This window comes from Hylobates moloch, unplaced genomic scaffold (genome assembly GCF_009828535.3).
Source record: "Hylobates moloch isolate HMO894 unplaced genomic scaffold, HMol_V3 SCAFFOLD_8, whole genome shotgun sequence".
NCBI classification, from domain to species: Eukaryota; Metazoa; Chordata; class Mammalia; order Primates; family Hylobatidae; genus Hylobates; species Hylobates moloch.
In genome coordinates this window covers 38037703-38058286 of record NW_026652283.1, presented here as the reverse complement: position 1 = coordinate 38058286, position 20584 = coordinate 38037703, and the positions used below count along the sequence as shown (strand labels likewise).

The window sequence follows — 20584 nt, the reverse complement described above, 5'->3', positions numbered from 1 at the left end:
CATCTTAAAAAAAAAAAGAAGTCTATCACATGCATAATTAATTACTAATGGATGAGTGCAATGCAGGAAGAGTGTATGGTATATGCTATGATAACACAGAATAGAGGTCAGCAAACTACAACCTATGGGCCAATTTTGGCCCATCTCCCGCTTTCATATGGCCAGAAACTAGGATTATTTTTACATTTTTATTTACTTATTTATTTTTGAGACAAAGAGTCTGGCTCTGTCCCCCAGACTAGAGTGCAGTGGCATGATCACAGCTCACTGCAGCCTTGACCTCCTGGGCTCAAGTGTTCCTCCCACCTTAGCCCCAGCAAAGTAGCTGGGACCACAGGCATGCACCACCATGCTCAGCTATTTTTATTTTTTTGGCCAGGCTGGTCTTGAACTCCTGACTTTGTAATCCACCCGCCTCGGCCTCCCAAAGTACTAGGATTATAGGTGTGAGCCATCACACCCGGCATTTTTTTTTTTTTTTGAAACATAGTCTCGCTCTTTCACCCAGGTTGGAGTGCAGTGGCGCGATCTCCACTCACTGCAACCTTCGTGTACCAGTTCTAGCGATTCTCCTGCCTCTGCCTCCTGAGTAACTGGGATTGCACGCCACCACACCCAGCTAATTTTTTGTATTTTTAGTACAGAAGGGGTTTCACCATGTTGGCCAGGCTGGTCTTGACCTCAGGTGATCCACCCACCTCAGCCTTTCAAAACGTTGGGATTATAGGCATGAGCCACGGCACCCGGCCGTTTTTTTCTTTTTAATTTTTTGTAGAGACACGGTCTCACTGTATTGCCAAGGCTGGTCTCAAACTCCTGGGCTAAAGCAATCCTCCTGCGTAGGCCTTCCAAAGTGCTAGGATTTCAGGTGTGAGCCACTGTGCCCAGCCTATTTTTACATTTTTTAACGGTTGGGAAAAAAAAAAGAAAATTTTATCGGCCGGGTGCAGTGGTTTATGCCTGTAATCCCAGCACTTTGGGAGGCTGAGGCAGGAGGATCACCTGAGGTTGGGAGTTTGAGACCAGTCTGACCAACGTGGAGAAACCCTGTCTCTACTACAAATACAAAATTAGCCGGGCGTGGTGGCACACACCTGTAATCCCAACTACTCGGGAGGCTGAGACAGGAGAATCGCTTGAACCCGGGAGGCGGAGGTTGCGTTGAGCCAAGATCGCGCCATTGCACACCAGCCTGGGCAACAAGAGCAAAATTCCGTCTCCAAAAAAAAAAAAGAAAAATTTCTTTTTGTGACGTGCAAAAAGTATACGAAATTCAAAGTTCAGCATCCATAAATGCATCATGTTATTGCCTATGGCTTCTCTGACTGCAGAGTAGAGTGGTTGCAACAGAGACTCTGTGTCTGCAAAGCCTACAACATGTACGATTCACCCCTTATAGAAAAGGCTTGCTGACTTGGTGTAGAATCAGGAAGTCCTGTTCGAGGCTAGAAGTTTAGGAGATGCTTCCCTAAGGGAATGACCCATGAATGATATAGTTAGCCAGGCCAAGAATTGGGGAAGAGCATTCCAGACAGAAGGAACAACACAGGGAAAAGCACTGTGGCCTGAAGGAACGTGGCACATCCTAAATGTTGTCAGGCCTGCCATTGACTCTGGAGTATAAGAGGAGGAGAAGCACAATAAGGTCGGTGAGGTCCTAAGGAGCCGGATCCCACTGGGTCTGACAGTCCAGATTGAGGAGATTGTATTTTATTCTGAGACCAATGGGAAACCATTGAAAGTTGTTTGTTTGTTTGTTTGTTTTGAGACAGAGTCTCACTCTGTCACCCAGGCTGGAGTGCAGTGGCCAGATCTCGGCTCACTGCAAGCACCGCCTCCCGGGTTCATGCCATTCTCCTGCCTCAGCCTCCCAAGTAGCTTGGATTACAGGCACCCGCTACCACGCCCGGCTAATTTTTGTGTATTTTTAGTAGAGACAAGGTTTCACCATGTTGGCCAGGATGGTCTCCATCTCCTGACTTCGTGATCCACCCACCTCGGCCTCCCAAAGTGCTGGGATTACAGGCGTGAGCCACCGCACCCAGGCCATTGAAAGGTTTATAAGCAGGGGAGGGACGTGATTCTCATTTCCTTTTTTATTTTTATTTTACTTTTTTTTTTTTTTGAGATAGAGTTTTGCTCTCGTTGCCCAGGCTGGAGTGCAGTGGCGTGATCTCGGCTCATTGCAATCTCCACCTCCCGGGTTCAAGTGATTCTCCTGCCTCAGCCCCGCGAGTAGCTGGGGTTACAGGCATGTGCCACCATGCCTGGCTAATTTTTTTGTATTTTCAGTAGAGACGGAGTTTCACCATGTTGGTCAGTCTGGTCTTGAACTCTTGACCTCAGGTGATCCATCCACCTTGGCCTCCCAAAGTGCTGGGATTACAGGCGTGAGCCACTGAGCCTGGCCCACATTTCCTTTTTTACAGGATTACTATGGTACAATGTGAGAACGGATTAGGGCAAACCAGAGTGAAAGTGGGGAGACCAGTGAGGAAGTTATATCACAGTATTCCAGATGAGACGGGACAATGGCATGGTCTAGGGTATTCTCAGTGGGGATGAAGAAAAGTGGGAAGATTCAAAAGAGAGAGGACATTTAGGAGATCATATCTACTGGTCTTGGTGATTGGCTGGCTGAGAAAGGGCAGAAGGAGTCAAGGTTGACCCCCAGCTTTCTGGCTTGAGCAGCTAGGTACTACCTCCCTAGCCCATGCTGCTTATACAGGTCTCACCACATTCATCACAATGTGTTGAAATCACCCATCTGTGCCACCTACAGAGAGCCAACTCCTGAAAGGCAAAAACTAGTTTGTTCTTTGTCTTCCTAGAACCCAGCAGTTGGCTACACACGGAATTGACAGCAGTAGGTGTGTATGTATGGACTTTCCTTAGTTCTTTCCTCTTTCTTTCTTTCTTTCTTTCTTTCTTTCTTTCTTTCTTTCTTTCTTTCTTTCTTTCTCTTTCTTTCTCTTTCTCTTTCTTTCCCTCCCTTCCTTCCTTCCTTCCTTCCTTCCTTCCTTCCTTCCCTCTCTCTCTCTCTCTCTTTCTTTTCTTTCACAGAGTTTGGCTCTTGTTGCCCAGGCTGGAGTGCAATGGTGCAATCTCCGCTCACTGCAACTTCTGCCTTCTGGGTTCAAGCGATTCTCCTGCCTCAGCTTCCTGAGTAGCTGGGATTATAGGCACCCGCCACCACGCCTGGCTAATTTTTTGTATTTTCAGTAGAGACAGGGTTTCACTATGCTGGCCAGGCTGGTCTCGAACTCCTGACCTCAGGCAATCCAGCCACCTCGGCCTCCCAAAGTGCTAGGATTACAGACGTGAGCCACCGCGCCTGGCCAGCAGTTCTTCTGTCTTTCTGATCTCCCAGCTTCAAAATCTCAGAGGAATCTTGGCTTCCTCCTTCTATCTTATCCACCATATTGCATCAGTCACAACATCCACTGTATTCTGCCCCCAGAACATCTACTGAATCTTCTACCTTCCTGTTTTAGGCCTTTACCTGTCTCAAAGAACAGAACATGTCTTAGAACAGTGCCTGGGCTGAAGTAAGGAATCTGAGGTGTTGGCTCCGATGAGATCTCCCAGGCCTCCTTGTTTGCTGCCTCTCTCCATCCAGGCAGAGAGGCCTCCTCCAAAAGCTAGTCAGAGAGTTGTTCCTGAAGTACAACTCTGATCCTATCAACCCCTGTCTCCAGTGCCCTCAGCATCAAACCCTAAACCCTCAGTGTAGTCTACAAGGCCCTGCATGGTATAATCTCTGATGATCTCACCAGCTTCACCATCACCTTCCAAGGCCCTCCATTGCCATCAGATTGAAGGACAAGCCCTAAACCTCTAGTATCTGGCCTCCATGTCGTACCAGCCTTGGCTTCTTCATACACAATGTTCCAGTCATGTGTTCTCGTCTTGACCATAATCTGGACTTCCTGCTTCCTCATGCCCACTCATGCCCTTCCTCCCCAGCAGCCCCACCTATCAAAGGCCTATCTCATCAGTTCAGAATCTGCTTCTTTTAGGAGTAACCCAACACCAATTGCATTTGTCAGGTTCTGCCTTGCATTGTTGTAATTTCTGCACATGACATCCCTCTGCTGACCTAGGAGCAGAGTGGCATCTGTTGCTCTGCCTGTTCGGCACCTTCCAGTCCTCTTCCTCTGGTAGCAGCACTCTGATAATCCGTTGTAAAGTTATCCCTGCTGGGTGTGGTGGCTCACGCTTGTAATCCCAGCACTTTGGGAGGCCAAGGTTGGCGGATCACTTGAGGCCAGGAATTCGAGACCAGTGTGGCCAACATGGTGAGCCCCAACTCTGCTAAAAACACAAAAATTAGCCGAGCATGATGCCACGCACCTGTAATCCCAGCTACTCGGGAGGCTGAGGCAGGAGAATCACTCGAACTCAGGAGGCGGAGGTTGCATTGAGCTGAGATCGCACCACTGCACTTCAGCCTGAGCGATAGAGTGAGACTCAGTCTCAGAAAAAAGAAAGAAAAGAAAAAGAAAAAGAAAAGCTATCCCTCCCCCACTCTCACTTCAAGGTGAGCAGGTGATTGGCTGATCAGTACATTTCATTTCCTTGGCCCCCAGTGATTGACAGATGGCTTAAACTGGGATAGCAGATGGAATGAGCATCAGCCTGAGACCTTGGCTGAACCACTGAGGAAAGGGCCCTCTCTTTCTCCTGGCATTGCTAAACTGGAAAAGCACCAACCTGGCCTTGTTAATGGTCATCTCTGCCACCATTTAGAGGGAGCCATCCTGAGAATGAAGCCAACACAGCTGGAGAGCAGAGCATGAGTTGAGAAAGACATAATCCCGGCTATACCAGTTAAGCTCTTGGATTCAGCCATGCCTGACATTAGCAGCACCTATGGACTTTTCCATGCCATGAGCCAATAAAATGAGTTGGTTTGGGTTGGGTTTCTTCTACACTGAAATCATGACTAAGAGAGCAGCTGTTAGAGCTATCTCGTGTGTACAAGAGGCTCTCAGGACAAAAAGGAAGCTGGAAAGGGAAATCAGTAGAGACTGGAACCAGCAGCATTGTCTGACCCTCTACGCTTGAAGGGCCACCTGTGGAAGAGAGGAGCAGTTACCTTTGCTATTGCTCAGACTGACCAAGGGGGCGTCACCTCCATCTCTGCTTTCCAAAAGCAAACCAAACACTCTAGTCAGGGGAACAGTGGCTTGTTTGCTATTGATCGTTGGCAAGAGGTGGCCCCTCATTGCTGAGCTTGAACAGAAAATGGTTACTCCCTCACCAGTCAGTGAGTATCCACCCCCAGGAATACCCTAGTCTAGTGGTTACCAAGCTTGTTTGGATATTGGACTAATCTCAGGATGTCTGCATTTTTGTTGTTTGTTTTGAGACAGGGTCTGGCTCTGTTGCCTCAGCCTTAATGAAGTGGTACGAACATGGCTCACTGCAGCCGCCACTTCCTGGGCCCAAGTGATCTTCCCACCTTAGCCTTCCAAGTAGCTGGGACTACAGGCATGCACCACAAAGCTCTGCTAATTTTTTGATTTTTTTTTTTTTTTTTAGAGACAGAGTCTCTCTATGCTTCCCAGGCTGGTCTCGAACTCCTGGGCTCAATCCTGGGCTCAAGTGATCCTCCTGCTTTGGCCTGCCAACGTGTTGGGATTACAGGAGCATACCACTATGCTCAGCTTTTTAATTTTTTTTTTTTTTTTGTAGAGACAGGGTCTCACTTTGTTGCCCAGGCTGGTTTCGAACTCCTGGGCTCAAGCAATTCTCCCTCCTCGACCCCCCAGAGTGCCAGGATTACATCATGAACCACCACACCTGGCCCATCTCAAGATGTTTTTAAAATTCCAACACTTAGACCACATCTCAAATTAAGCAAATCACAGCCTCTGGATGGATCACAGGCATCACTATTATTTTGAAGTTCATTCAGGTGATTCCAATGCACAGATAAATTTGGGAACCACTGCCAAAGGCTCCCATCTTTTTGTTTCCAAAGCTGACACTTTAAAATTATATATATGATGTATACATACATATATATATATTTTTTGAGACAGAGTCTCACTCTGTCACCCAGGCTGGAGTGCAGTGGAGCAATCTTGGCTCACTGCAACTTCCACCTCCTTGGTTCAAGCAATTTCCCTGCCTCAGCTCCTGAGTAGCTGGGATTACAGGCGCACGACACCACGTCCAGTTAATTATTTTGTGTTTTTAGTAGAGACAGGGTTTCACCATGTTGGCCAGACAGGTCTCGAACTTCTGACCTCAGGCAATCTGCCCGCCTCGGCCTCCCAAAGTGCTAGGATTACAGATGTGAGCCGCCGTGACCAGCCTGTAATTTTAAAATAATTTTTTTCTTTTTTTTTTTTTTTTGAGATGGAGTCTTGCTCTGTCGCCCAAGCTGAAGTGCAGTGGCACGATCTCGGCTCACTGCAACCTCCACCTTCCAGGTTCAAGTGATTCTCCTGCCTCAGCCTCCCGAGCAGCTGGGACTACAGGTGCCTGCCACCATGCCCGGCTAATTTTTTGTGTTTTTAGTACAGACGGGATTTCACTGTGTTAGCTGGGATGGTCTCAATCTTCTGACCTCGTGATCCGCCCACCTCGGCCTCCCAAAGTGCTGGGATTACAGGCGTGAGCCACCGCGCCCGGCCAAAAAGAAGTTTTTAAACACTCTCAATTCACTGGGGACCAGACAAAAACCAGTGTATGGACCACACTGAGTAGCACTGTTCTAGAAGATACTTGCAGCCCCTCCCACTTCCCTCTCCACCTCCACCTATGGAAAAGCAGGATGTGGCAGCCACTAACTGTTGCCACTCTTTTTCCACACTTGACTCCAAGCAAGTTCCTCTTGCAGTTGGGATGTCCACTTTGGGGTGGCAGTGAATGTAACGTCACTGACTCCTATCAGAATTAAATTGGATAGTGGTGGGCCCCTGCAAAGCCAGTTATGCCCAGGAAAGTCAAAGGTCAGTCCTCAGAGGATCCATCCAGGCCCTGCTGAGGACTAGGATTTAGATTTTAGAAGCCGCTTCCCCAGCCCCTCTTGCATCAGAAGGAAGAGCCTGGACCTCACTGACCTATCTCCTCCAAGCTACTTGCTGGCACATTTTATTTACTCCTAAGACCTGCTTCGTTGAAACAGGCACTTTATTATCTGGTCTAATTCAGTGTTTCCCAACCAGGGGCAATTCTATCCCCCAGAGGATATTTGGCAATGTCTGGAGACATTTGTGGTTGTCACAACCCCGAGCATGGGGGAGTACTGCTGACATCTACTGGGTATTGAGGCCAGGGATGCTGCTAGACATCCTACAATGCGCAAGACAAATCCCTCACAACAAAGAATAATCCTGCTCAAAATAGCAGTAGTGCCAAGCTTGAGAAACTCTTTTTCTTGCTTAGAGAGGAAAAGTTCAGTAACACTAAGCTTTAAAATAGAATTATGTTGGGCCAGATGCAGTGGCTCACTCCAGTAATCCCAGTGCTTTGGCAGGTCAAGGTGGGAGGATCACTTGAGACCAGGAGTTTGAGACCAGCCTGGGCAATATAGCAAGATCCCATGTCTACAAAAAATTTTAAAATAAGCCAGGCGTGGTATCAGTGTGCCTGTAGTTCCAGCTACTTGAGAGGCTGACGTGGGAGGATCACTTGAGCCCAGGAGTTCAAGGCTGCAGTGAGCCATGATTCCATCACTGCACTCCAGCCTGGGCAACAGAGCAAGACTGTCTCTGAAAAAAAAAAAAAAAGGCTGGGCCTGGTGGCTCACGTCTGCAATCCCAGCATTTTGGGAGGCCAAGGCGGGCAGATCATTTGCAGTCAAGAGTTCGAGACCAGCCTGGCCAACATGGCAAAACCCCGTCTCTACAAAAAGTACAAAAATTAGCTGGGCATGGTGGTGCATGCCTGTAGTCCCAGCTACTCAGGAGGCAGAGGCGGGAGAATTGCTTGAAACCGGGAGGTGGAGGTTTCAGTGAGGCGAGATCGTGCCACTGCATACCAGCCTGGGGTAACAGAGCGAGACTCCATCTCAAAAAAAAAAAAAATTATTATTTTGGTTACATGGACATGCCAAAAAGAAAACTACAAAATAAAAAGAGAATATTACTATGATTTATTCAGTAATAACTCACATAATTCTGTTGTTTTGCAGTTCATCAATAAATTCGTGCTTTCCTTCCCCCACCTTCTTTACACCGGGGGGCAGAGGGGTGATGGAGATTGCGGTGGGGGAGGCTGCAAAAGGTAGATTGGGGTGAGATGGAGATGAGAGGTGAGGTCAAACAGCCAGAAGAGCACACAGATTTTGATGCCAGATCTGACTTCACATTCCCACCCTTGACTACTGCTTTAGCTGTGTGCCTTCAGGCAAGTGACTTATCCTCTCTGAGGCTTAGTTTTCTCATCCATATGACAACTCCTACCTTACAGGGAAGGTCCAGGCACTCAGCCATTAACAGGACTTCATCCTGAGGCAGTGGGAACTATGAGAGGACGCTCAGTGAGCGTTGGGGAGGCTGTCAGCTTTGTGTGCTCACATGGACAGCCTGGAGGGGAGCCGACTTACCCTCACAGTGCCTGTGTTTAGTCTCCCTCCAGGTAGGCTAAGAAGTCTTTCTTGGCCGACTGCAGTGGCTCATGCCTATAATCCCAGCACTTTGGTAGGCTGAGGTGGGTGGCTCACCTGAGGTCAGGAGTTCAAGACTAGCCTGGCCAACATGGCGAAACCCAGTCTCTGTTAAAATTACAAAAATTAGCTGGGCATGGTAGTGGGTGCCTGTAGTCCCAGCTACGCAGGAGGCTGAGGCAGGATAATCGCTTGAACCCGGGAGGCTGAGGTTGCAGTGAGCCAAGATCGTGCCACGGCACTCCAAGCTGGGCGACAGAGTGAGACTGTCTCAAAAAAAAAAAAAAAAAAGTCTTCAGTCTTTCTTGAAGTCTAGCCAGAATCTCTCCTTTCCTAGCCTGAACTCTTCTTTTTGTTTAGTTCAGAGCCTCAGGTGGTTGTTCCTACCACCCTGGTCTGTCAATGCAGCAGAGAAACGTCTTGAGGTTGTAATTTGCATTTTGGTCTCCTTGCTGTGGGTGTTTATTCCTTCCTGCCTGGGGGTGGGGACTGCGGTTGTTACAGGCTTTGGGATTGCCAGGCCAAAAGCAGAGGTTGCCAGGCACCAAAGGACATCCCCAGCCATGGCTCTTGTTTACCAAGGCCCAGCTCCAGGAGCCGGTTACTATGCTGGGTCACTCCACAGCACAGGGCTCCCAGCTTGGGAGGGGCAGAAGCGGGACCCATCGGGAAGCCTTGACGAGTTTTCCCAAGCCAGAGAAAGCAAACAGGGGTCTGGGTGTCTTTGCTGCTGCTGTTGTCTTTTCTTGAATAATAGCAACTTTGCACCACTCCCATTCAGATCTCCCAGGACCTCTGCTAGGCGCAAAGTTGCTGTTTGTGGGGAGGGGACGGATGTGGGAGCACGAAATGGTCTTGGGAGTCACAGCAACAGGCCTCTATGGCTAAGCCAAGCCGATCCAAGAGGATAGAATTGACTGAAGACCAGCGAGTCTTCCTCTAAATATTCGAGGCTGGATAACTCCCCAGGAATTATACTCAGGGCTTCAAAGGGGTGAGGGCAATATAAAAAATTTAATTATGGCTGGGTGCAGTGGCTCATGCCTGTAATCCCAGCACTTTGGGAGGCTGAGGCGGGCAGATCACTTGAGGCCAGGAGTTCGAGACCAGCCTGGCCAACATGGTGAAACCCCATCTCTACTAAAAATACAAAAAAAAAATCAGCTGGGCATAGTGGCGGACACCTGTAATCCCAGCTACTCAGGAAGTTGAGGCAGGAAAATCACTTGAACTTGGGAGGCAGGGATTGCAGTGAGCCCAAATCGCACTGTTACCAGTTGAAGGTGTCCAGGTTTTTGGCGTCTTGAACAAAGAATTGGACAAAACACACAAACAAAGCAAGGAAAGGATGAAGCAACAAAAACAGAGATTTATTGAAAATGAAAGGACACTCCACAGTGTGGGGGCGGGCTGACGGAGGGGCTCAAGAGCCCTATTACAGAATTTTCTGGGGTTTAAATACTCTCTAGAGGTTTCCATTGGTTACTTGGTGTACCCTATGTAAATGGAGAGGATATTTCCTGTCATAGCTGAAGTGTTTCCATTTGATTTAGCTCTAGGAAGTCAGTGTGAATCAGCCTTAGGTTTCCTGCCTCTAGACCCTTTTCTCTTGCCTCAGCACCACTGCACTCCAGCCTGGGAAACAGAACAAGACTCCATCTAAAAAAAGAAAAAATTTAATTATAAACTTAAAATTTAATATAGCGTATTCAAGGCCACTAACACTCAAAGTGCATCATGTCCTAATTACTTTCCTACATTTTACTTTTTTTTTGAGACGGAGTCTTGCTCTGTTGCCAGGCTGGAGTACAGTGGTGCCATCTCAGCTCACTGCAACCTGTGTCTCCTGGGTTCAAGCAATTCTCCTGCCTCAGCCTCCCGAGTAGCTGGGACTACAAGTGCGCGCCACCACACCCAGCTAATTTTTGTATTTTCAGTAGAGACAGGGTTTCACCATGTTGCCCAAGATGGTGTCGATCTCTTGACCTCATGATCCACTCACCTCAGCGTCCCAAAGTGCTGGGATTACAGGCGTGAGCCACCAAGCCTGGCCTTTAATTTTTTTTTTTTTTTTTTTTTTTTTTTGAGACAGAGTCTTACTCTGTGGCCCAGGATGGAGTGCAGTGGCGCAATCTGGGCTCACTGCAACCTCCGTCTCCCAGGTTCAAGCAATTCTTCTGCCTCAGCCTCGTGAGTAGAGCTGGGATTACAGGCGTGTGCCACCACACCCAGCTAACTTTTATATTTTTAGTAGAGACAGAGTTTTGCCATGTTGGCCAGCTGGTCTTGAACTCCTGACCTCAGATGATCTACCCACCTCAGGCTCCCAGTGCTGGGATTACAGGCATGAGCCACCGCACCTGGCCTAATTTTTGTATTTTTAGCAGAGGCAGGGTTTCACCATGTTAGCCAGGCTGGTCTCAAACTCCTGACCTCAAGTGATCCGCCCACCTTAGCCTCCCAAAGTGCTGGGATTATAGGCATGAGCCACCACACCTGGCCCAGTTTACTATTATCAATGCTTTTAAAGTTGTTGGCATCTGCCGGGTGAATACCCTGTGTGACAGTGTGCCATTGCTCACTCCTCCCTGCTCCACCTGCACTGACATCATGTTGGCAGCTTGAAATTGGCCATGGTGGGAGTGTTTACATCATGGAAATCGGCAAATGTGACAAATCAAGTCCCTCCCTAATGCACCCCAAGTCATTTGTAAACATTCACCAGCACACCACTGGGTAGAGATTCCCAAAACATGACTGTGATTGAATTTCTCACCAGCCAGCCTGGCAGGGGGTTTTGGAGCAGATCATCTGGTTTAGAGAATTAAATAAATGGGACATTTCTCTTTTTTTTTTTTTTTTTTTTTTTGAGACAGAGTCTTGTTCTGTCGCCCAGGCTGGAGTGCAGTGGTGCGATCTCAGCTCACTGCAAGCACCGCCTCCCGGGTTCACGCCATTCTCCTGCCTCAGCCTCCCGAGTAGCTGGGACTATAGGCGCCCGCCACCATGCCCGGCTAATTTGTTTGTATTTTTAGTAGAGACGGGGTTTCGTCATGTTGGTCAGGATGGTCTCAATCTCCTGACCTCATGATCCGCCCGCTTCAGCCTCCCAAAGTGCTGGGATTACAGGTGTGAGCCGACGTGCCCAGATAAATGGGACATTTCTTACATCTAAGCATCATGGAATAAAATGCATACTTGTTACTTGTATCTTGTCCAGACATACCTGGGGGCCCATCTCTTCCTCCTCCCTTAGAGACGAGAGTGCACATCCACTCATGAAACACCCCTAGCACATCCCAAAACACACCTGGGATGCCTTTTGGGTGGAATAAGAACAGAAGCTCCATGAGGGCAGGGACTTCGTTACTACTGTACCTAGACTCCTCGTCAGTCTCAGCGGCTCTCCTAGTTTCCCCGGCTTCTGACTTAGGGCAATTTAAGCCATGCTAGAGCCAGGGGGCCCTGTGCACATGGGCCGAAGGGAGAACCAGCCAGACACCCTGGGGTAGCCTCTTCTCAAGAACATGAACCTACTTGGGGAACGGTTCTCAGTCAGGAGCAATACCTTCCCAGGAAACATCCAGCAATGTCTGGAGGCAGTTTGGATTGTCACAAGAGCAGAGGAGTTGGGGGAGTGCCAATGGCATCTGGTGGGTAAGGGCCAAGGAGGCTGCTAAGCATCCTACAGGGCACAGAACACCCCCCACCCAGCCACCCCCACCATCCAAGATTATCCTGCCCCAAATGTCAATAGTGCTGAGGTTGAGAAAGCCTGGGATAGGGACACAGCGGGGAGGAACTCAGACAGGACAGGGTCAGAGAAGAGACAGGAAAAGGTCAGCCTGCCCTGTAGCTACTGATCCCTCCCTCCCCACAACCCCCGTGCTCTGTGTGGGGGCCTTTGGTCTCTTGTCTCCCGCCCTGCTTCTCTCCTCTGTCTCTTTGGTGTTGTCCCCGTTTATTTCTGTTTATCTCTCGGTCTCCATTTCTCACTCAGTCGTGCCATCCACTCTGGCTGGATCCCTGTGTTCTGAGACATGAGACAAGCCTTTGGCATTCGTACTCCTTCACCCACACTAATCACTCCAGCTGCCTCGGCCTGGGAGTGGAGCCAGGAGGTTGACAAAGGGGGAGGGTACAAAGAGGGGGGTTGGGGGTAGGGGGTAGCACACACTCCCTGCTGTCCTCACCACTCTTCTTGCCCTAGTTCCTGGGCCTCACTGTCTGTCACTGAGAGCCCTGGAGATCCAGCCACTGTCTTTCTCTCGCCCTCCAGGGCCTGGGACCAAGCCAGCATGCCCAAGTGGCCTTGCCCTGCCCACTGACCTCTTCCTCCTTACCTCACCCCCTGGCTCCTTAAATTTCCCCTCCAGCCCAGTCCAGCAGCTGTTACAAAACAACTGGGGGCTGGGCATCTCCTTACCCTCGGCCCTGCCCTGGGCAGCAAGTCATGACTGCCACTTAGCCCAGCACCCTCCGCCCAGAGATAAGGGACCTGTGGTCTCTGCTCTGGTCCTAGTTTTTAGGACCCAGAGACCACTGCCCTGAGCCAGGAAGTGATTTCTTGTGTTAGGACCCAGTGCTCAGTGTCCAGATTCAATTGCCAGTGCTGTCCCCAGGACCCAGGACTCAGCCCTTTGTGCCTGAGGCCAGAGCTGCCTGCCCTGTTCCTACCACACACCTCGCCTGGCAGACCGTGGTGGCCTAGACTACTGTGTTTTAGGGGTGGGCATTGTGTGAGGCCAGGAACCCTGCAGGTGACATTGCAGAAAAGTCTGGCAGCAATTTTTAAAATAGAAAGTTGAGGGACCTTTGGCCAAGCATGGTGGCTCATACCTGTAATCCCAGCAGTTTGGGAGGCTCAGTCAGGAGGATCACTTGAGGCCAGGAGTTCAAGACCAGCCTGGGCAACATAGTGAGATCCTGTTCCCATCACTATTTTTTTTTTTTAAGATTCCATTCCTTTTGGGAGGCTGAGGCGGGCAGATCACTCGAGGTCAGGAGTTCAATATCAGCCTGACCAACCATGTTGGTTTTAGTCTCTACTAAAAATACAAAAATTAGCAGACATGGTGGCAGGTGCCTGTAATCCCAGCTACTTGGGAAGCTGAGGCAGGAGAATCGATTGAACCCGGGAGGTGCAGTTTGCAGTGAGCCAAGATCGTGCCACTGCACTCTGGCCTAGGCAACAGAGTGAGACTCTGCCTCAAAAAAAAAAAAAAAAAAAAAATGTTGTAATCCCAGCACTTTGGGAGGCCGAGGCAGGCAGATCACCTGGGGTCAGGAGTTCGAGACCAGCCTGACCAGCATGGTGAAACCCCGTCTCTACTAAAAAATACAAAAATTACCTGGGCATGCCGGGGAGCAGTGGCTCACGCCTGTAACCCCAGCACTTTGGGAGTCTGAGGCTGGCGGATCACGAGGTCAGGAGACTGAGACCATCCTGACGAACGTGGTGAAACCCCTTCTCTACTAAAAATACAAAAATTAGCTGGTCGTGGTGGCGCGTGCCTGTAATCCCGGTTACCCTGGAGGCTGAGGCAGACGAATTGCTTGAACCAGGGAGCTGGAGGTTGCATTGAGCCAAGATCGCGCCACTGCATTCCAGCGTGGCAACAGAGCAAGACTCTGTCTCAAAAAAAAAAAAAATAATAATAATAATTAAATTGAGGGCCTTTTTTTTTTTTTTTTTTTTTGAGCCGGAGTCTTGCTCTTGTCTCCCATGCTGGAGTGCAATGGCGCAATCTCAGCTCACTGCAACCTCCGACTCCCACCTTCAAGCAATTCTCCTGCCTCGGCCTCCCGAGTAGCTGGGACTACAGGCGCCCACCACCATACCCGGCTAATTATTTTATTTTATTTTATTTTATTTTATTTTATTTTATTTTATTTTTTTGAGATGGAGTTTCACTTTTGTCACCCAGGCTGGAGTGCAATGGCGCGATCTTGGCTCGCAGCAACCTCCGCCTCCCAGGTTCAAGTCATTCTCCTGCCTCAGCCTCCAGAGTAGATGGGATTACAGGCATGCACCACCACGCCTGGCTAATTTTGTATTTTTAGTAGAGACGGGGTTTCTCCATGTTAGTCAAGCTGGTCCCAAACTCCAGACCTCGGGTGATCTGCCCGCCTCGGCCTCCCAACGTGCTGGGATTACAGGCGTGAGCCACCGCGCCCGGCCTAATTTTTGTATTTTTAGTAGAGACAGGGTTTCACCATGTTGGCCAGGCTGGTCTCGAACTCCTGACCCCAGGTGATCTGCCTGCCTTGGCCTCCCAAAGTGCTGGGATTACAGGCATGAGCCACCACACCCGGCCTTTTTTTTTTTCTAACGGAGTTTCACTCTATCACCCAGGCTGGAGTGCAATGGCGTGATCTTGGCTCACTGCAACCTCCGCCTCCCAGGTTCAAGTGATTCTCCTGCCTCAGCCTCCCGAGTAGCTGGGATTAAAGGCGTGTGCCACCAGGCCTGGCTAATTTTTGTATTTCTACTAGAGATGGGGTTTCACCTTACGGGCCAGGCTGGTCTCGAACTCCTGACCTCAAGTGATCTGCCTGCCTTAGCCTCCCAAAGTGGAGAGATTTTTAAAGTAATATAAACCATTCTCCAGCCTGGCCAACATGGTGAATCCCCGTCTCTACTAAAAATACAAAAATCAGCCAGGCGTGGTGGCACATGCCTGTAATCTCAGCTACTCAGGAGGCTGAGGCAGAAGAATCGCTTGAACCTGGGAGGTGGAGGGTGCGGTGACCTGAGATTGTGCCATTGCCCTTCAGCCTGGGTGACAGAATGAGACGCCATCTCAAAAAAAAAAAAAAAAAAAAAAGGGCGTGGTGGTGCACGCCTGTAATCCCAGCTACTCCAGAGGCTGAGCCAGGAGAATTGCTTGAACCTGGGAGGCGGAGGTTGCAGTGAGTCAAAATCATGCTACTGCACTCCAGCCTGGCGACAGAACGAGACTCCGTCTAAAAAAAGAAAAGAAAAGAAATCATTCAAATGAGCATTTAAGGTAAAATTTGGGGGAGGGTCTAGCAGTATAGGCAGAAGAAGGAGAGAAAAGTCAGTGGGTATAGTTGCCAGATAAAATACAGAATGCCCAATGCAAGGTGAACTTCAGGTAAACAATAAATAATTATTTAATGTAAGTATGTCCAATGCCATATTTGGGACATACTAAAAAATTATTCATTGGTTTTCTGAAATCCTCCTTTATAACAGGGACCTGTGTTTTGATGTTTGAAATCCAGCAGCACTGTCCAGAGATATCTTCCAGGTTATTTTCCAGTAGCTTTAAGTGGGGAAGTGGAGTGTTTCTCTCATTTTCCCCCCTCTTTTTCTGTTGAGACAGGGTCTTGCTCTGTCCCCCAGGCTGGAGTGCAGTGGCAAGATCTTGGCTCACTGCAGCCTCGACCTCCTGGGTTCAAGTGATCCTCCCACCTCAGCCTCCTAAGTAGTTGGGACTACAGGTGCATGCCACGATGCCAGGCTAATTTCCTAATTTTTCTGCAGAGACAGGGACCAGTTATGTTGCCCAGGCTGGTCTCGAACTCCTGGGCTCAAGTGATGCTCTCGCTCAACCTCCCAAAGTGCTGGGATTACAGGTGTGAGCCACTGCGCTCAGCCCCCAGTTCTCACTGTTTCTTTCCAGGCACTTTTTACTGCCACGGCTTCTTAACTGGCTCCCTGTCTCCAATCTTGCCCACCTGCCGCCATACCCTGGTTGGCTGGTGCTTCACCTGCAGTCATGTTACCTCCTGACTGAAAACCCTTCTGTAGTTTTCCATGCCACAGGAGGAAGAACAAGCATCCCAGCCTATCAGGATACAAGGCCCTCAGTGCCTGATTCCTGCCCAGCTTCCGGGACATTTGACAACATCCCTGCCTGCCTCACACCGCACCAGAAAAATGCTTCTTCCCTGTTAGTCTCCCCAGCTCCTGCGATAATTCTGGCTCCCACGTCTTGCGTTTCTCTCCATCAGCTATGTATTGCACACAGACAGCACCTACTGCATGCCAGGCACCGGCCTAGGAAGGACACAGTGGAGAACACGACAAATGTTCCTGCTCTTGTGACACATATTTTGGCAGAGGCGCGTTTAATAGATAAACAGTTACAATGAGGTGTTTGTTGTGCTAGGGTAGGTAAAGAACATTGAGGTCAAAGAAGGCCTCCTGGAAAACATGATATTTAAGATTTGAACAGTCATCAGCCAACTAAAGTGGGACAGCAGGAGAGAGCGTTCCAGGCAGAGGGAACAGCTTGTGCAACGGCCCTGAGGCTCGGAGAGGAAGTGCAAGTCCAGGATGGTGGGAATACAGAGAAGAAAGGAAGAGAGCAACAGGGTGAGGAGGCTCCAGGAAGCCGCCAGACAGAATGTGCCTTTTATTCTGAGAGCAATGAGAAGGCCTGGGAGGAATTTCAGTAGGGGAGTGTCCTGAACAGGCTTGTGGCTGCTGTGCAGAGACTAGATTGAAGACCTTGTTTCTCTTTTCAGGATGGCAGAAATGACAGCAGCCTGGGTTAGGGTGAGGGCACTGGGGATGGAGTCACAGATATGTCAGAGGTGTCAGTTTTGGACTTGTTGAGTTGGTGACGCTAGCAAGACATCCAGTCGATATGCTGTCAACCTCAGGAAATTCGAAGTCTGGACCTGAGAGATTCTTTTTTTTTTTTTTTTTTTTTTGAGACAGAGTTTCGCTCTTGTCGCCCAGGCTGGAGTGCAATGGCCTGATCTCGGCTCACTGCAACCTCTACCTCCTGGGTTCAAGGATTCTCCTGCTTCAGCCTCCAAAGTATCTGGGATTACAGGCATGCGCCATCACACCGGGCTAATTTTTTGTATTTTTAGTAGAGACAGGATTTCACCATGTGGGCCAGGCTGGTCTCAAACTCCCGGCCTCAGGTGGTCCACGCCCCCCACCTCAGCCTCCCAAAGTGCTGGGATTACAGTCGTGAGCCACCATGCCTGTCCTGGACTGGATAGATTCTTATTTGAAAGCCTAAGATGACATCAGCTTAAAGATGACAGCAGCTTAAAGATGACAACGAGGCCAGGCATGGTGGCTCATGCCTGTAATCCCAGCACTTTGGGAGGCCAAGGCAGGTGGGTCAGGAGTTCGAGACCAGCCTGGCCAACATGGTGAAACCCATCTCTACTAAAAATACAAAAATTAGCTAGGTGTGGTAGCGCATGCCTGTAATCCCAGCTACCTGGGAGGCTGAGACAGGAGAATTGCTTGAACCCCGGAGAAGGCGGTTGCAGTGAGCCGAGATCACGCCATTGCACTCCAGCCTGGGCGACAAGAGCGAAACTCTGTCTCAAAAAAAAAAAAAAAAAAAAAGACAATGAATGCTATTTACCACTTATTGAGAACTTACTGTTGGATCTTTATATATATTGACTTATTGATTCCTCGCAACAACCTGTGAGGTATGTGCCTTTACTGTTGCCATTTGACAGATGAGGGAACAAAAGGTTGTGTGGAGGTCGGGTGCAGTGGCTAATGCCTGTAACCCCAGGCAGTGCCTTGGACAACACGACCAAAAAACAGTTGTGTACAGTAATCAAAGTTACACAATTGCTAAGTGCCAGAGCCAAGGTTCCAACTCCAGTAGTCCAGCTCCAGATCTATGCTCTTAACCACACCATATAGCCTCTCACCAAGGCAGTAATTTAAGTCCTCAGAATTGATGTGATTAATTTCAGAATTGTGAGTAAGAAGGGCAAATGACCAACCCTGAGGAATACCAGCATCTAGCCGCGTGCAGTGGCTCGTACGTGTAATCCCAACACTTAGGGTGGCCGAGGCAGGTGGATCACTTGAGGTCAGGAGTTTGTAACCAGCCTGGCCAACACGGTGGAAACCCAGTCTCTACTAAAAATACAAAAATTAGCCGGGAGTGGCGGCACACACCAGTAGTCCCAGCTACTCAGGAGGCTGGGTCAGGAGAAACGCTTGAACCCTGGAGACAGAGGTTGCAGTGAGCCGAGATCATGCCACTGCACTCCAGTCTGGGCAACAGAGTGAGACTCCACCTCAAAAAAAAGAAAAAACTGGGGGGAAAAAACTGAATAAAAGATAACAATACAACAATTAAAATAATACAAATTTTAAAAATAATACACTATTTACATGGCATTTACATTGTATTAGGTATTATAAGTAATCTAGAGATGACAAAGTATACAGGAGGAGGTACATAGATTATATGCAAATATGAAGCAATTCTTTTTTCTTTTTTTGAGACAGAGTCTCGCTCTGTCACCCAGGCTGAAGGGCAGTGGTGCGATCTCGGCTCACTGCAATCTCCACCTCCCCAGTTCAAGACATTCTCCTGCCTCAGCCTCCTGCATAGCTGGGATTACAGGCGCATGCCACCACGCCCAGCTAATTTTTGTATTTTTAGTAGAGACAGGGTTTCACCATGTTGGCCAGGCTGGTCTCGAACTCCTGACCTCAGGTGATCCGCCTGCCTTGGCCTCCCAAAGTGCTGGGATTACAGGCGTGAGCCACCGCACCTGGCATATTAATAAATTTTCTATCAGAGACTTGAGCATCCAAGGATTTTGATATCCCTAGGGTCCTGGGACCAATCCCCTGAGAATACAGTGGGACAACAGTAATAAATCTGTGCTAATTTTTTTTTTTTTTTGAGACAGAGTCTCACTCTGTGTCCCAGGCTGGAGTGCAGTGGCGCTATCTCAGCTCACTGCAACCTCTGCCTCCCAGGTCCAAGAGATTCTCCTGCCTCAGCCTCCCGAGTAGGTGGGATTACAGGCCTGCGCCACCATGCCTGGCTAACTTTTTGTTTTTTTTTAGTAGAGACAGGGCTTTGCCATGTTGGCCAGGCTGGTCTTGAACTCCTGGCCTCCAGAAATCAGCCTGCTTGGGCCTCCCAAAGTGCTGGGATTACAGGCATCAGCCACTGCGCCTGGCCAATCTGTGCTAATGTGAAGCTTACATATATAGTATTAAAGCTCAGCTGTTGCTAGGTGTGGTGGTTCACGCCAGTAATCCCAGCACTTCGGGAGGTCTAGGTGGGCGGATCACCTGAGGTCAGGAGTTCGAGACCAGCCTGACCAACATGGCAAAACCCTGTCTCTACTAAAAATACAAAAATTAGCCGGGTATGATGATGGGCACCTGTAATCCTAACTATTCGGGAGACTGAGGTAGGAGAATCACGTGAACAGGGGAGGCGGAGGTTGCAGTGAGCTGAGATCACGCCATTGCACTCCAGCCTGGGTGACATCATGAAAGTCCGTCTCAAAAAAAAAAAAAAAAAAACTAGGCTGGGTTCAGTGTCTCACGCTTGTAATCCTAGCACTTTGGGAGGCCGAGGTAGGCAGATCACTTGAGTCCAGGAGTTCGAGACCAGCCTGGGCAACAGGGTGAAACCCCATCGCTACAAAAATATACAAATATTAGCTGGGTATGGTGGCATATGCCTGTAGGCCCAGCTACTTCGGGGGCTAAGATGGCAGATCATTTGAGCCTGGGAAGTTCAGGCCACCCCGTCTGGGAGGTCTACCACGGAGGCCAGACGCAGTGTGGGGGCTGGACGTGGTGGCTCATGCCTGTAGTCCCAGCACTCTGGGAGGCCCATCACTTGAGGGTTGATCACTTGAGGCTAGGAGTTCGAGACCAGCTTGGCCAACATGACGAAACATATGAAAAATACAACAAACCAACCAACCAACCAACCAACCCAGCAACAACAAAACAGGTCTACCCTGGAGTCATACTCTAATTTTTTCTATTTTCCTCCCTTTCTGATCCTTTATCCCACTTTCTTTTTCTTCCTCTTCCTTCTCCTTCTTCTTTGTCAAAGACATAGAGGATTGAGTTATTATCATTGATCCATACAAAGTCCCTCTCTCATTTATTTTCTTTCATTCCCACCCCCCATTTCTATTCCCGGTCTTCCCATGTGCAAAAAAAAAAAAAAAAAAAAAAAAAAA

General features: G+C 49.0%; 1 protein-coding gene across 1 annotated transcript in view; it reads right to left on the bottom strand.

Annotated features, from left to right (window-relative positions):
* The window catches only part of THRAP3 (thyroid hormone receptor associated protein 3), a 92064-nt gene extending 83193 nt beyond the window's left edge, over positions 1–8871 (bottom strand). Inside the window, exons 1-2 of the mRNA XM_032160257.2 lie at positions 8561–8871; positions 8127–8229 (exon numbers count right to left, since the gene is read on the bottom strand). The gene's annotated coding sequence lies outside the window, so the exon portion shown is untranslated. The remainder of the gene's footprint in view (positions 1–8126; positions 8230–8560) is intronic.
* Between the last annotated feature and the right edge of the window lie 11713 nt (positions 8872–20584).